Genomic DNA, 13,269 nt, shown 5'->3' with positions numbered 1-13,269 from the left:
ATTTAAGACATCCAGATACTAAGTTATGTTAAAGTGAGAGCGCGCGATAATGTTAGAGAGATGAACGATAATTAATTAGTAAAGATAACATCTTAGAAATATCTTGTAAGAAGGAATATATTTTTAATATATGTATATACATATATCAAATCTAAATTCGCTTTATTTATAATCGTTATTAATTCCAGTTTGAAGCGCAGTCGACTGCAGCCATGCGTTTTCACCAAAGACAAGTGTTCACGATGTTGCAAACATAAACGGCGTCAACGTTCTCAACGGAGATCATCGGTCCGCTTTTGATCGGCTCAAGCGAAAATTCCATGGAACGTGAGTTCGCAATGGATCGCTCGTGTTATCATCCACCTATTCCCCCCTACAATAATTGCAGCAACAAATGACACGCCGCGGCGAGTTTCTCGCGGCAGTCGATTTCCTCGCTCTGCGCTGGAAAAAGACGGGCGTTTCTACTGCGGAAAATTGGCGCGCCGTGAGTACCGAGAACACGGCGTGCCATACAATGGCACGTTAATTTGCAACTTTCTTTAATCGTTCGGCTTTTTTTCAGAGACGCCTTAAGCCGACTCGACTCGTCGCTGCGCGGCAATTACGCGGCGATTATCGTTCGCGGAGTATACATTATTCTCGTTGCATTCTTGCTTGTCGAATATTGATTAAGGTTTAATTCTGTGCTGTTGACTTTTCAGAGAAAGTGTATTGAAATCAAAAGTCTAATCAATTCTAATATCTGCTTCAAATGATAATTTTGACGTATAATTAAATAATAATTAAAATTGTTACCACTGTGCTCTTGTTTCTGGAAAGATACCATTGTGTTACAGGAATAAGAATGGATCCTCTTAGATTAATCAGTGGAATTTCTCTTTTAAGCAATTATTATATATTATATACATATTATTATACATATATGTATAATAATTGATATATATATATCTATATTCCGTAATACGTATCACGAAAAAGATGGTTTTGTTCAAGTAGATATCTAAATATTTAGCCAGACATAGATCTAAAAATAATTCTTTGTTGGATCATTATAATAATTACGCAGGGCGCTCAATTAGCCCAATCAATTTGGTTGTTAAAATGTCAAAACTTTTTGCAGTATTGTTCATCATGCTTGAAATTGCTACGTAATTATTTTGGTGGTCTAACAAAATTATTTTCAAAATTATTCAGGTCTATATCTAGCTAAATTTAAATTTTTAGACACTTGAGCAAAAAATCGTTCCTTCCGTATAAGATTGATGTAATGCGTCAATGTATTACGTCTATTATTTGATAAAAGCAAAACGATTTAACGATTAAATTAACAATTGGCGTACTGAAATTATTTAAAAAAATTGAATATAGAGAATAAAAAAAAACCGAAACCATTTTGCGTGTACGTAAAATAGAGCAAACGAAGAGAATAAACGAAAGGAAAATGGGATGTCAATTTAAGGTATACGACTAGAAGACCTTTATATACATGCAAGCATATATTTGTATAGTGAAAGCCAGTATCTTTCGAATCGGGCAAAAATATCGGAGAAACTGGTTGAAATGAGTTTACGCATATAGGCGGTGCGCTGGTCGCGCATAATGTTGCATATGCAACCCGTTATTACGTAATATCGGCCCGCGACACTTAATAAAAATATAAATCCCCAAGAAAGGTAAAAAAAGAAGAAAAAGTTAGTCGCCAGTTCCAGCTTGATTGACAATCGAACTCGTAGTCGCGAACAAAACGATTCGATTTTCTTACTTCCTTCTGAATTCCCGCGGAACTTTCACTTCTTCTTTTAATCCTTCCAAAATTAGACGTGCTATTTATATCTAATTGCACTGAAAAAATAATTCGCGAAACACCTGCTGGTAAATGAAAACTTTCTGGAGGCGACCGATCAAAAGATACTATGATAATTTCGGAGTCTCGATAATTATCGAGTCGAATAAGAACCGGTTGGACCGCATTTTGTTAAATCCACCGGCTTATCCCTCTCGATACATTAATTTACTATCTTCGAAGAGTGCCGCAGATAAGAAATACGAGAGATGACCAACCTGTAGCTCGCGTCTGCCGGCCAACGGTTATCCTCGCGATTGGTCCTTGATCTCTCTCACTTTCGACGATCCTTGCCAGTGGGTCTCCCTTTTTCTCTAAGCCAGGCGTATATCACTTCAGGAGGATCTAGCGGGACACGCGTGTCTTCGCGCATGTTAACGCACGCGGACGGTCGCACGCGCCGAGAGTCATGCTGTCCTGAGAAGACGCGAGTCTCTCATCGTCAGGCGGGACGCCGATGATGATCGATCATCGATTCCGCCGCCGTCACCGTGGGTAATATCCACCGAAAAATCGATGAACGACGCACAGCGAAACTGGCACTTTCTCCCGGCTGCACACCACGCACTTCGCGCCGCAAAGTCGGCGGCTTCCTCACGGCGAAGTCGCAAATCCCTCGGACGTCGTGAAAACGCACAATGCGTTTTTTTTCCGCGCGAGAAATTCTACGCGGGAAGTAAATTTTACTACGTAAATTCAGTTATTATATAAATTATCGCGGCAATAAAATGCCGGAAGAATCAGCTCTCCGACTTGCCTTCGCGCTCCTAGAAATAGTTAATAATTTTGATAGTAAAAAGAAAAACTTTTTTCCTCTCTCTCTCTCTTCTCTCTCTTTGCTTTTTATTGCAACGATCGTTTAACGATACGATATTTTTATAAATTTTTTAAGTGTGATTCTTACATCGCCAAGCGGCCTGATCACTCGCGTCTTGATTTAATTTCTTCTGAATTTTATTACAAATTATTATACGACCTAAAGGTACGTTTTTATCTCGCTAAAATTTCGGAGCACACAGTCGAATCTTTTTTTCTTTTTCTTTCTTTTTTTGCACCGATCACACGTCAGGATCCAAGTCACTGTGTGCTCAAACCGATAGACGATCCCGGATTATCGTCGGACTCGGTCAACTTCGCTCCGTGGAAGCGATCGTCAGACTGAAGTCGTCGTACCGCTGGTAAGAGTACGTGCATGGGTTTCTTATCCCTTCTGTTAGCACGAGAAATCCCCTCTTTCTCTTTCTCTTTCGTTCATCCCAGCCTTCTCTCGTTCCGGTACCACTATCTTGCTTAAAGTCAAATCTATCGGACAAATTGGTAATTTTTAGGAATTGCGTGTGTAAATTCTCTATTCGTTAAAAAAAACTAAATTTAAAAAATTAGGAAAAATGAATCATTTTTAGAAGATAGTTTTTACTCAAAAGAGTGTTAATTTGCATTGCATGGATTTTGTATTCACTTTTGAATATTTTATTTTATCTCATGTTAGTTTTGATTCACTTTGCTTTCATTCTACTTTCTTTTCGGCTTTGCTCGTGAATGTTATTCGAGATTAAGCAAATTTTATTTCACTCACCGGATCTTCCTCTCTTGCTGTTTTTATTTGTTCAATCCTTTTTCTGAGAATAATTGTTTTATTAATTTTCTCTGCATCGCTTACTGTTCATTTCATACTTTTAATTATTTTTTACTAGTGACGATATCCTGAACACCTACTTTGCTTCAATTATTCCGACTGATCTACTTGGGAAAAAATATTTTGCTGAAATATCTAAAAATTTATCCAAATATCGATCTGGAAATACAGAAAATAATTTTATTGGACTATTAAAATAATTAGAACGTTCAAACTGGTTACTAAAATGTCATGTTTTTTGTAGCATTACTCATCATGTTTGAGTTTCCTTCATACTTATTTTGATAGTCCAATAAAATTATTTTCAAATTTGTATTTAGTTAAATTTTTAGATACTTCATCAAAATTATTCTTTCCGTGTAAACGATATTTTCAAATGCATAAAATCTAGACTATCATATAATCTTTCAGGATATGTATGCTCCTATTTTGTCTTCCATAATACCTTTATCCTCTTTTCTACATTCTTGCAATTATTGTCCCTCCCCCCCCCAATCCTATAATATCTTCCTATTTTTTTTTGAAACAATTTATTGTGTCTTCAATTTTTAAAACTTAATCTTTTCAATTCCTAATCGCTTTTTGTTTTCTTCCTTTCGTCCTATTTCTTTTCTCTCTAAGATTCTAAGCTTTTTGAATGTACGTTTCAGACAATTGCGTCTTCTTCAATAGCACAATTATCTCTAAATGTCAGTTTGGATTGCACAGTATGCATGGCACCACAATGTTATTATATGCATCAGACTCTGATTTGAATTCATCCAAAGGATTTAAAACTAGCTCCCTGATTGAGTTGATTGCAGACTTTACTATAAAGCTATTAAATTATAATCTATAGTTAGTAGCTGATCAGGTCTCTTCTAACGCACTGCATCTAAATCCAACAAAATCCTTCTTATTTTTCATCTTCATTTCTTTGATGTTCTTTTCGACTGCGTTTTAATCCCTCATTATTCATTTATTAAATCCACTAAATATACAATAATCCACTAATAATTACATATAGAGATAGAACATCCGTTGATCAATTATTCAGCTGCAGCCTCATCTATTGCATATTTTGGTGCTCTATATTGGTAGCATATAGTCACTATTTCTCTGTATGTGTTGATTTATTAACATCTAATATTGTCATCCATTGCACTCAATATAGTTATAATTATTATTACTACTACTATTATTATTATTATTATATAAATACAGTTATTATTATTATTATATATTTATATTCTTGCATCTGGCTATTTAAGTCTTCTTTTGTTTTACGTTATATGCTTTCTTGCGTTCGAATGATCATCTTTTGTTACATGTAACAACAGCTTAGGCGCAAATGCATTTTCTTCACTTTCTTTATGTGCTCCTTATAAATAACTACTATCAAAATCAAATCTTGCACATGAACAATAAAGTTATTATTATTATTATTATCTGCTCGTTACACAACACTGATTCTCACGCTTTTTTCACGAACGTTTCGTGCGCGCGTAACGCAAAACATAAATCATAAATCGTCGTTTACGAGCCACCACAGCACGATAATAATTATTCTAACGAAAAAAAAAACGAAGCCGCCACGTTATGTGTCTGTCTCGAGGGCAAAGTTCAGTACACGGGGTCGATCGTGGGATATTAAAGTCATTTTCGATTCGACATTGCCGAAATTGCGTGCTCACTGATGTCACTTTTGACGGTCTTAATCACCGCCCCGTCAACGCTGAAGAGAAACGCGCGACCGAGTTGCAATTCCCATCTCATTCGTCCAATCGTTTTTTAATTTCGTGATTGTTAAATAACACGTTTGAAATAACTCGTTCTTCCTTAAAAGGATCTTCAGATAACTATATGTATACCATGGGTCGTTACAGTAATGTCTGTATAACGCTGGCTGAATTTTCAGTAATTTTACATTTCATGAGAAACATTCGGTTCACGAGAAAAAGATGGTTTTCGGCTACAACGAGTATAATAATGACTGTGTGTGCGAATGTTTTAATATAACATAAAAAAGTATAATGAGAAAATATGCACGTGAACACATATTCGTTATGCTTTATTATATTATATGGGAACCGCGTTAAGCATTGAAATTAACTGTGCTGCTTATGGGAACGGCTTGTAGCTGTACAGTGAAATGGAAGTGTAACAGACAGACAGACAGGCAGACAGACGGGAGTAAGAGGTCCGTAAGGAGCCGAGAATCAGTCGAGAAAAGTGCGAGGGAAAAGTGAGCTGGACGACCTTCGCGACAATTCACTTACCTTCCGATCTCTTGAATCCAACCCGTTCTCGCAGCTGTCCAATTTTTCGTAAATGCTCCTTTTATGTCTGGCTTGTGCGTGGGGAATAACTTAAAAATAGCGTAGTCACGTCTTATAATTGCAGATGAAAAGTCTAATTTTAGACAATAATGTTTACACATAGTATTTCTTACCTATCTAAAATTCATAAAATAAATCAGATAATTATTTTGTTTACTTCTAATAGAAAGTAAAAAGACAAAAAGTTATCGTGTGTAATATAAAATATAGAATAGAGAATATCTTTTTGAAAACGTAGTGCATTATATTGTATTGAAGAAGGAAAAAAAGAAAAATCTCAGAGAGAATTAAAAAAATTCTCTCTTTCTCTTTTTCTCCCAATTGAAGCTATTAAATGCAACTATTTCAAAATAGTGCAGTGTAGTAAATGTTATATGGTAGAAAAATAATTTGTGAATTTCAGAAAAACTATTTAAATACAGTACCTATTACTGTAAAGAAGAGACTAAAGAACGAAAAAAAGTGGCAAAAGGCAAAAAAGAAGCAAAAATAATTACGTTTTGAAAATATATGAGAGAAAAGTTTAAACACTTTGTAGAAATCGAGATATAAGTCTGAAGTTTACAAAGCTATTCGTTTCGGCAATTCACTCTTTCAGTTGTTAACGATAAAATATCCTTCGAGATGATTGTTACATGCAAAAACAAACGTCCGCTCGCATTTATTTTTTAGGAACGATTCTGAATTTCAATAATAGATAATAAATAACACAAAATTTAATATCATTAACGATTCGCCTATCGTTTGCATGTCAGTTTTACTTCAACTTTTAGAATTTATCCATATTACTTTTACGTAATTTAAAATCATAAAAATCACTCATCCATGTATGATTATCTCTTCATAAGATATATCTTCTCGTGAGTTTTTCCCAAAAGAGAAAAATCGAGTCTTTTCATTTCCGCATCCCAGGTACATACTTACCAGTTAGGTGGAGTGTTGGCTCAACGAGAGGAACATGCGTGCTCGAGTCTCGCTAGTCCAACGTCATCGTCGTGATGGCGGGACATTTTTTCTCTATTTCTTTTTTTTCTCGCTTCTCAACACATACTTCTGAATAACCGCGCGTGTCCGCCGATCTTTCTCCGTCGTTCTTGGCGAGCGCAGAAAATCGAGTGGTCGGTGTATACGCGGCAGCATGCTCAGCGCTAAACCTGGCAGCCGTAGCTCGCAGAGAAAGGCGGCCACCCACCGGCTTACACAACTCTTTGCTCCAGTTATTAGTATGTGACTCTTTTGCCGGTCGGGCGACCTGACGAACCGTGGCGTGCGACAGGACTGTCGGGTTCCCGTTTCTCTTTCTCTCTTTCTCAAAGACACGCGATGGCTAAATTACGGCATCCGCGGACAAAACCGCGCCGCGATCCTCGACTCGGCTTTACGCGCTTTCGAAGCTCTTATGTGGGGTCTACAATAGAAAATTAACCAATCACAGTCGAATATGAGAGATCGCTATGACTTCTATTATAGACCCCGCATTACGCTCCCAAGGCTGTTACGCTTACCGGTTGCAACTGTCGCGCGAGCGAGCGATCGAAAGCGAGGCATTTGCATTTCGTTCACCGCGTTTCGTTAATTCGCGAAGACAAACGCGAGAGTTTGTTTTCTCAAAGTCCCATCGCGATAAATCAATCGACAGAGCGATCTACGTATACAATAACGTTAAGAATCCATTATCGTTTCCATTTATATCGTAAAATGCGTATTATATTGCGGACACGATTAAAAAGAGAGTTCTCACCATCCTTGTTTGGTCAGTTTGTAAAAACCATTTGAAAAAGTATTGCGGTGATGTTAAATAATTTATAATGTTAGATTTTAGATAATGTTAGATTAGATTAGATTAGTGTCATGATTTTGCTCGTTAAACTGCGATTTATTAACGATAATGCCGTCTCAATAACGAGATTGTTACTCGTCGCAGAACCTGTTCTAGAAAACAATTTAAAGCAACGACGGATCCTTGAGCGACTTGCTCGATTGTGATCGGAATGATCTACAATGGTGGATATTACGCCACTGCGTGCCTACCGCACGTTTCCGGTTAGCATGAGATTGTTCGTTACGCATAACGCCCCTTTCGAAACAACTCAATTCTCCGTCTTTTTGTCGACCCGTTAATTTAAACTTTTAATAATATAAGGAGAAACAAGGGCTAATGAGAGTACAACACAATTAATGGTGCGTAAAAAAACCATGTAAAAACTTATACTTCTTTAATCCACATCGTACACTGGGAAAAGAGTCTGATTGGAATTCTGATTGAAAATAAACAAATCGCAGAATTTTCTGGATCAATTTATTATAATTCTAATTAAGATCACCAGAATTTTGATTGATATGGTCAGAATCTTTTGGTTCGTTCATTTTCAACCGATCAGATAACGATTTTCATAATATTGTCAGCGATCATACAGCGATTGTATCACATTCCGCCTCAGTCCAACTAGAATAAGTCACTACAGGTTGAATCTGAAGTGGCATCCAACGAAACCGAGAGCATGGAAACTTTGGATATGCAATTGAACGCAGTAAACTTTTAATATGCAAAGAGAATCGATTTGTCGCTCGTAGATTAAACGCAGATAGAGCGGTGAGAGAAAAATGCATTTACGAGCATATGATCATCATTCTTCCCAGGAACTTACGAAATACATTCATTGGCGTTTACGGATCCTTCCATGCTCCGGGTTCGCGATGATCTATGGCGCTCTAACGTGGATCACAACGTTGAGCAACCGACTCGCGATACGTTACACCGTTACGTAAGAACGTAATTGCTGTCTATCGTTGAGAGTGTAAAATATTGTAAAGCTGTTTTACGAGCAAATCCGAGGAAAGTCGATGGATTTTCCTTATAGATACGCAGGAAAGTTCGAATCCGCGAATGACGCTTGGGAATTTTCACGGGAGGTAGAAAACGGAGTCTTTTATGAAAATTTAATGCACGATGAGAAAGATTTTGATGAAGCACCTCAAAACTTTGACTAGATACAGATCTAAAAATAATTTTGTTGAAATAATACGAAATATGGGCTATTCGAGCTGTATTGACTGTCTTTTGTAATACATAGTCAATAAATAAAATCAAACGTTTCGACCTTTAATATTTAATATTTAATCACTTTTAGTGATATAAATTAAATTTTTTAAAAGTGATATAAAATAATTTTGTACATCCAAATAATTATAGGACGCTCAAATTAGTTATTAGAATGTCAAATCTTTTTGCAGCATTGTTCATCATGCTTGAGATTTCTACATAATTATTTTGATGGTCCAACAAAATTATTTTCAAATCTATATAATTCAGTTAATTTTTAGATACTTTAGAAAAAGTTCTTTCCATGATTATTTATCGCCAGCGTGAAACGAGTTCTAATGACAATCGTTTGCTTCGCAGTCGCGATTAAACTGACGAATCCGATGGACTGTACCACGATTTTTACAATGATTCATAAATTCAGCTTTATCTCGGGCAAACGACGATATTTTAGATGCAGTGCAAGGAGTAATAATTAGCGTATAAGCAGTGCTAATTTTTATTATTTTTTTAAAAAATGTTTTATACTGCTTTTGTTTCGCAAGCAAAATTCACGAGAAAAGAAATTTGCAGAATGTTGTTTTACGTACGTCATAAGTTTCAACTCGTTATGTTCTTTAATTATATGAGCTGCATGTAAAAAAATTTTCCAACGGAGGGATTAACGCTGCGTAATGGACAGTCTCTGAGCTATTCATGATCCAGCTAACAGCAGTGCTTTGCTAAGGATTTTTTACTTACATTAGAGATGTAGAGTATTTTCCGTCATAATGCCCATAATATATCATTTTGGCGTTGTTGTTCACCGAATATTAAACAAAAATATAAGACCGAAAAAATTGTATTCTCAACTCAATATTTTTCCCACTTTTATAATAATCTCTTCTCAAATAGATATCAAAAAGACTTTCTTAACTTCAGAAGAATTCTTTTGAAGAATAGATTAATACCAGATATTCTTAACTTATGAGAGTATATTAGTAAAATGGAATTTTACTTACGTTAAGAATACGAGTATATGCTGCACAGAATTTATTATTCTATTAATTCTTTCTTGTATGTACATCATGAAATATTTAATTTTATAATTGCTACAATATAAGTATAATGTAGCAAGTTAATCTTATTTATATAATCTTATTTATATTGCCTAAAATGTACATATGAAATGACATATCATTCACATCATGCGTAAAACGGAACATATCCGTGATATGTAGAAACAACGCGTTTACGTATTTTCCATTTCGAAAAATCTACGTCCGACGTGTTTATGGGATTTTACGATGTACGTCGTGTATAAATTTTTAAAAAGTTACATAAGAAATGACATAATACATTTTTTACTTGCTATCCAAAAATGTAGAAACTCGCGATTTAACGCTTCGAAAAGTTTGCGGAATTCAATTACGTTGCGAACACAGTGTCGAAGATTTCAACGCGAAGGATCTCGAATTTCACGCAGGATCAAAGATCCCGACTAGAATCGGCGATTTCAATTATCTCAAATGACAAAGAAATGAAGATGGTATCTTCTTTCTTGATGTCTTCTATCGCGAAGGATTGTTTATAAAAAATTTTTCTATCTCACGAAGGAAGAGAAATCGGATATTTCTCTTCCTCTTTAGATTTTAATAAACATGTCACTCATTTATTACATCTGCAATTTTCGCGGAACATGAATTTACTATTTACGCTTGCGCATCAGATGTAATATCTGTGTACGATCATTAGCGGAAGGACATTAAAGAAGACGATAAATATCGCGCGATGTTAGTCATAAACGAGCGAATCGCAAAATTCATGTAATTTCGCTCGCTAATTAGTTGCATGCAATTTTTCTATGGGTGCCATTCGTTGCCTGCGAATCTACGACATCTGGCAAGTTCCGCGACCATAACGCCTTGATATTATCTTAATCGTATATTACTGCAGGTGAAATGTTCGTCTGCCTGGGATACGATGACAGATATACGTAATTGCCTAAGCATTAGCCTTTAGGCGAAAATTGACAAAAGACATTTTATTGCGATATCTCACTAAACTGTCCTATTGCACCAGATTCCCCTTACATTAATTAGCACAAGGCCGTTTCTCAGCTATTTCAGTTCGAATCGATCTAAGAAAGGAAATATTAAATATGTGTAACAAAATGTATTAAGCAATACAAAATAACTTCTTTTCGTAGCGAAAATATTAAGAACAATTATTATTTATCACAATATTTTTTAATTTATAATATTATATATTTTTATAAAACGAGAGGAGAGAACTAAATTTTTAATTAAATTTTTATTAAAATCCAGTTGCAAATCTGACTTCGTCATTTATCTTTCTTTATGTTTGCTTCGTCAGAAAATATTTATTTTTAATTAAGTAATTAAGATCTTTTAAATAATTAAGACCTCTCGCCAGGAAAGATCAATTTGGACTAAATCTATTGTAAAAATAAAGTATCGTGAAAAAAGTAGAATTGTAGTATATATAATATAAATACGTATAAAAATATGTTTCAAAAATATGGAGTTTAAATGCGAGACAGACTGACATACAAGCGGTATGAATTTTCCTTGATTTCGCGACGGCGGCGGCGACGACGATTTACTTCAAGGTTCAGGGGGAGAGAGTGCATTTACATAAAGAGCTTGTACGTTCGCGATACGGACCACAGACGGACTGGACAATTGGATTTGGAAATCGTGCACACCACGCCTACGATTAATCAGGGGACCACCTTGAACTCGAACCACGTTATGATTAACGACATAAAACCGCTCTAATTGGCCTCCACCGCCGGTCGGCGCGGACAGCGTTAACAATATTTGGGACGCGCCAACTGTTCGCGCCTCGGGATAAGTGAATTTGCGACGCAGTCGCAGAATACATCTCGACACTAAAATTAATAGCCAGAATCACAAAATAAAAGGCCATCTTTCACGAGAAATCAAATAAAATTGTGAGACGGAAATTGTTAAAAAATAATTTCTTTGCTAATTAAATGTAATCAAACTTCAATTAACCAACACTATTAACGAAACTCTCTGTTATAACTAATTTTGACATTAATTTCTACGACGTCTACGGCTGCGTGAGTTTGTATACGATCAGTAATGCAAATGTAATGTTATAATAATATTATAATAATAATATGCTGAGAAAAAATATACTAATAAATATTTATTTGAATAATAGGATTTAATAAATGTAAACATATATTTGTTTTTTGGTACAAGAACCGTTAATTAAATTATCATTTTTTTATTTAGTAAATATTTATTTACTAAAGTAAGTAAATATTAAAATTTAGTATTTTTTTCAGTATATTAATAAAATAAAAAAAATATTATTATTATTAATATATAATAATTTGTACGATAGTCCATTAGTCCATAAGTCAAGTTTTTAAACGAGAGTCTTGATAAACTTAAATATAACAAGCAATCACGATTGTCAGCGGAGTCACATTCCTTAGTGACGCCCCGTGACAGGTTTCGATCGGATAGCCTTCACGCAACGTAGGATGTCCGGGAGAAGGATAACGTAATTTTTGCAACATACCTTCTAACTAGGGGGGTACTAGCTACCGGTGTCTGCTTGTGTCCAATCCACGCAATCTAGGTCGCCCACGCTGTATGTCATCGTGTTCCTGAGTCACCAGGCTAATCGGCACTTTCGGTGACGTCCATGCCATTCAAGAGGATCTTCCGCGGATCACAAGAGGATGGATTATCTGCTGATAGATTCCAGAAAACGTCGATCGCGACTCCGTGTTTTTTTTACACCACTTGCAAACTACAAAAATATTCTCATTTTAAAATTTTTTGATATTTCACTCAAAATAATCTCAGTCTCATTAAATATATACAAAAAAATATTAACGTAGAGGCTGTTAATTGTTATGTCAAAATTAATATCATGAAAATATCATAAATAAATACAATCCCGCGACGCGAAGACTGACTAGCTCCTGATGTAAATTAACTTTGACGTCGCGTAATTGACTTCCGATTCTTGACGTCTCTTAATCATCAATGAAATGGTTTCTGTTTAAATGCGCCGACAGGAAGCTACGCAGGTTGCTGTGCATAAAAATTGCTAAGTAACGTAAGTGTATGTCAACGTAATATCTCTGGTATAACCAATAAGGCTCGTGAGTCACTAAAAATGGCTCACTTAATGGAAGCAATCGCTGTCAATCATTTTGCATAAACCGTATCTAATCAAGCGGCTGTAAATCTTTCTTTGGCAATGCTAAGGACGAGACACTAGAAAAAGTCGTAACACCGCATAAGTCGCGCTGGTAAACAAACATAAGAAGTTCTAACGACTGCAGCTAATTACAATGTAGAGCGGTACTCAGGACATGCTGTAACTGCGCCTATATGCGATTTTGAAGTAATATAGAATTTAAAAAAGAAAGCTTTAT

General features: G+C 35.6%; 1 protein-coding gene across 1 annotated transcript in view; it reads right to left on the bottom strand.

Annotated features, from left to right (window-relative positions):
• LOC108722856 (serine-rich adhesin for platelets) overlaps positions 1-3,167 on the bottom strand; it is a 70,786-nt gene extending 67,619 nt beyond the window's left edge. Inside the window, 1 exon segment of the mRNA XM_018448198.1 lies at positions 2,065-3,167. The gene's annotated coding sequence lies outside the window, so the exon portion shown is untranslated.
• Between the last annotated feature and the right edge of the window lie 10,102 nt (positions 3,168-13,269).

This window comes from Mycetomoellerius zeteki, unplaced genomic scaffold (genome assembly GCF_001594055.1).
Source record: "Mycetomoellerius zeteki isolate Tzet28-1 unplaced genomic scaffold, Tzet1.0 scaffold220, whole genome shotgun sequence".
NCBI lineage: Eukaryota > Metazoa > Arthropoda > Insecta > Hymenoptera > Formicidae > Mycetomoellerius > Mycetomoellerius zeteki.
This window is presented reverse-complemented; position numbering and strand designations above follow the sequence as displayed.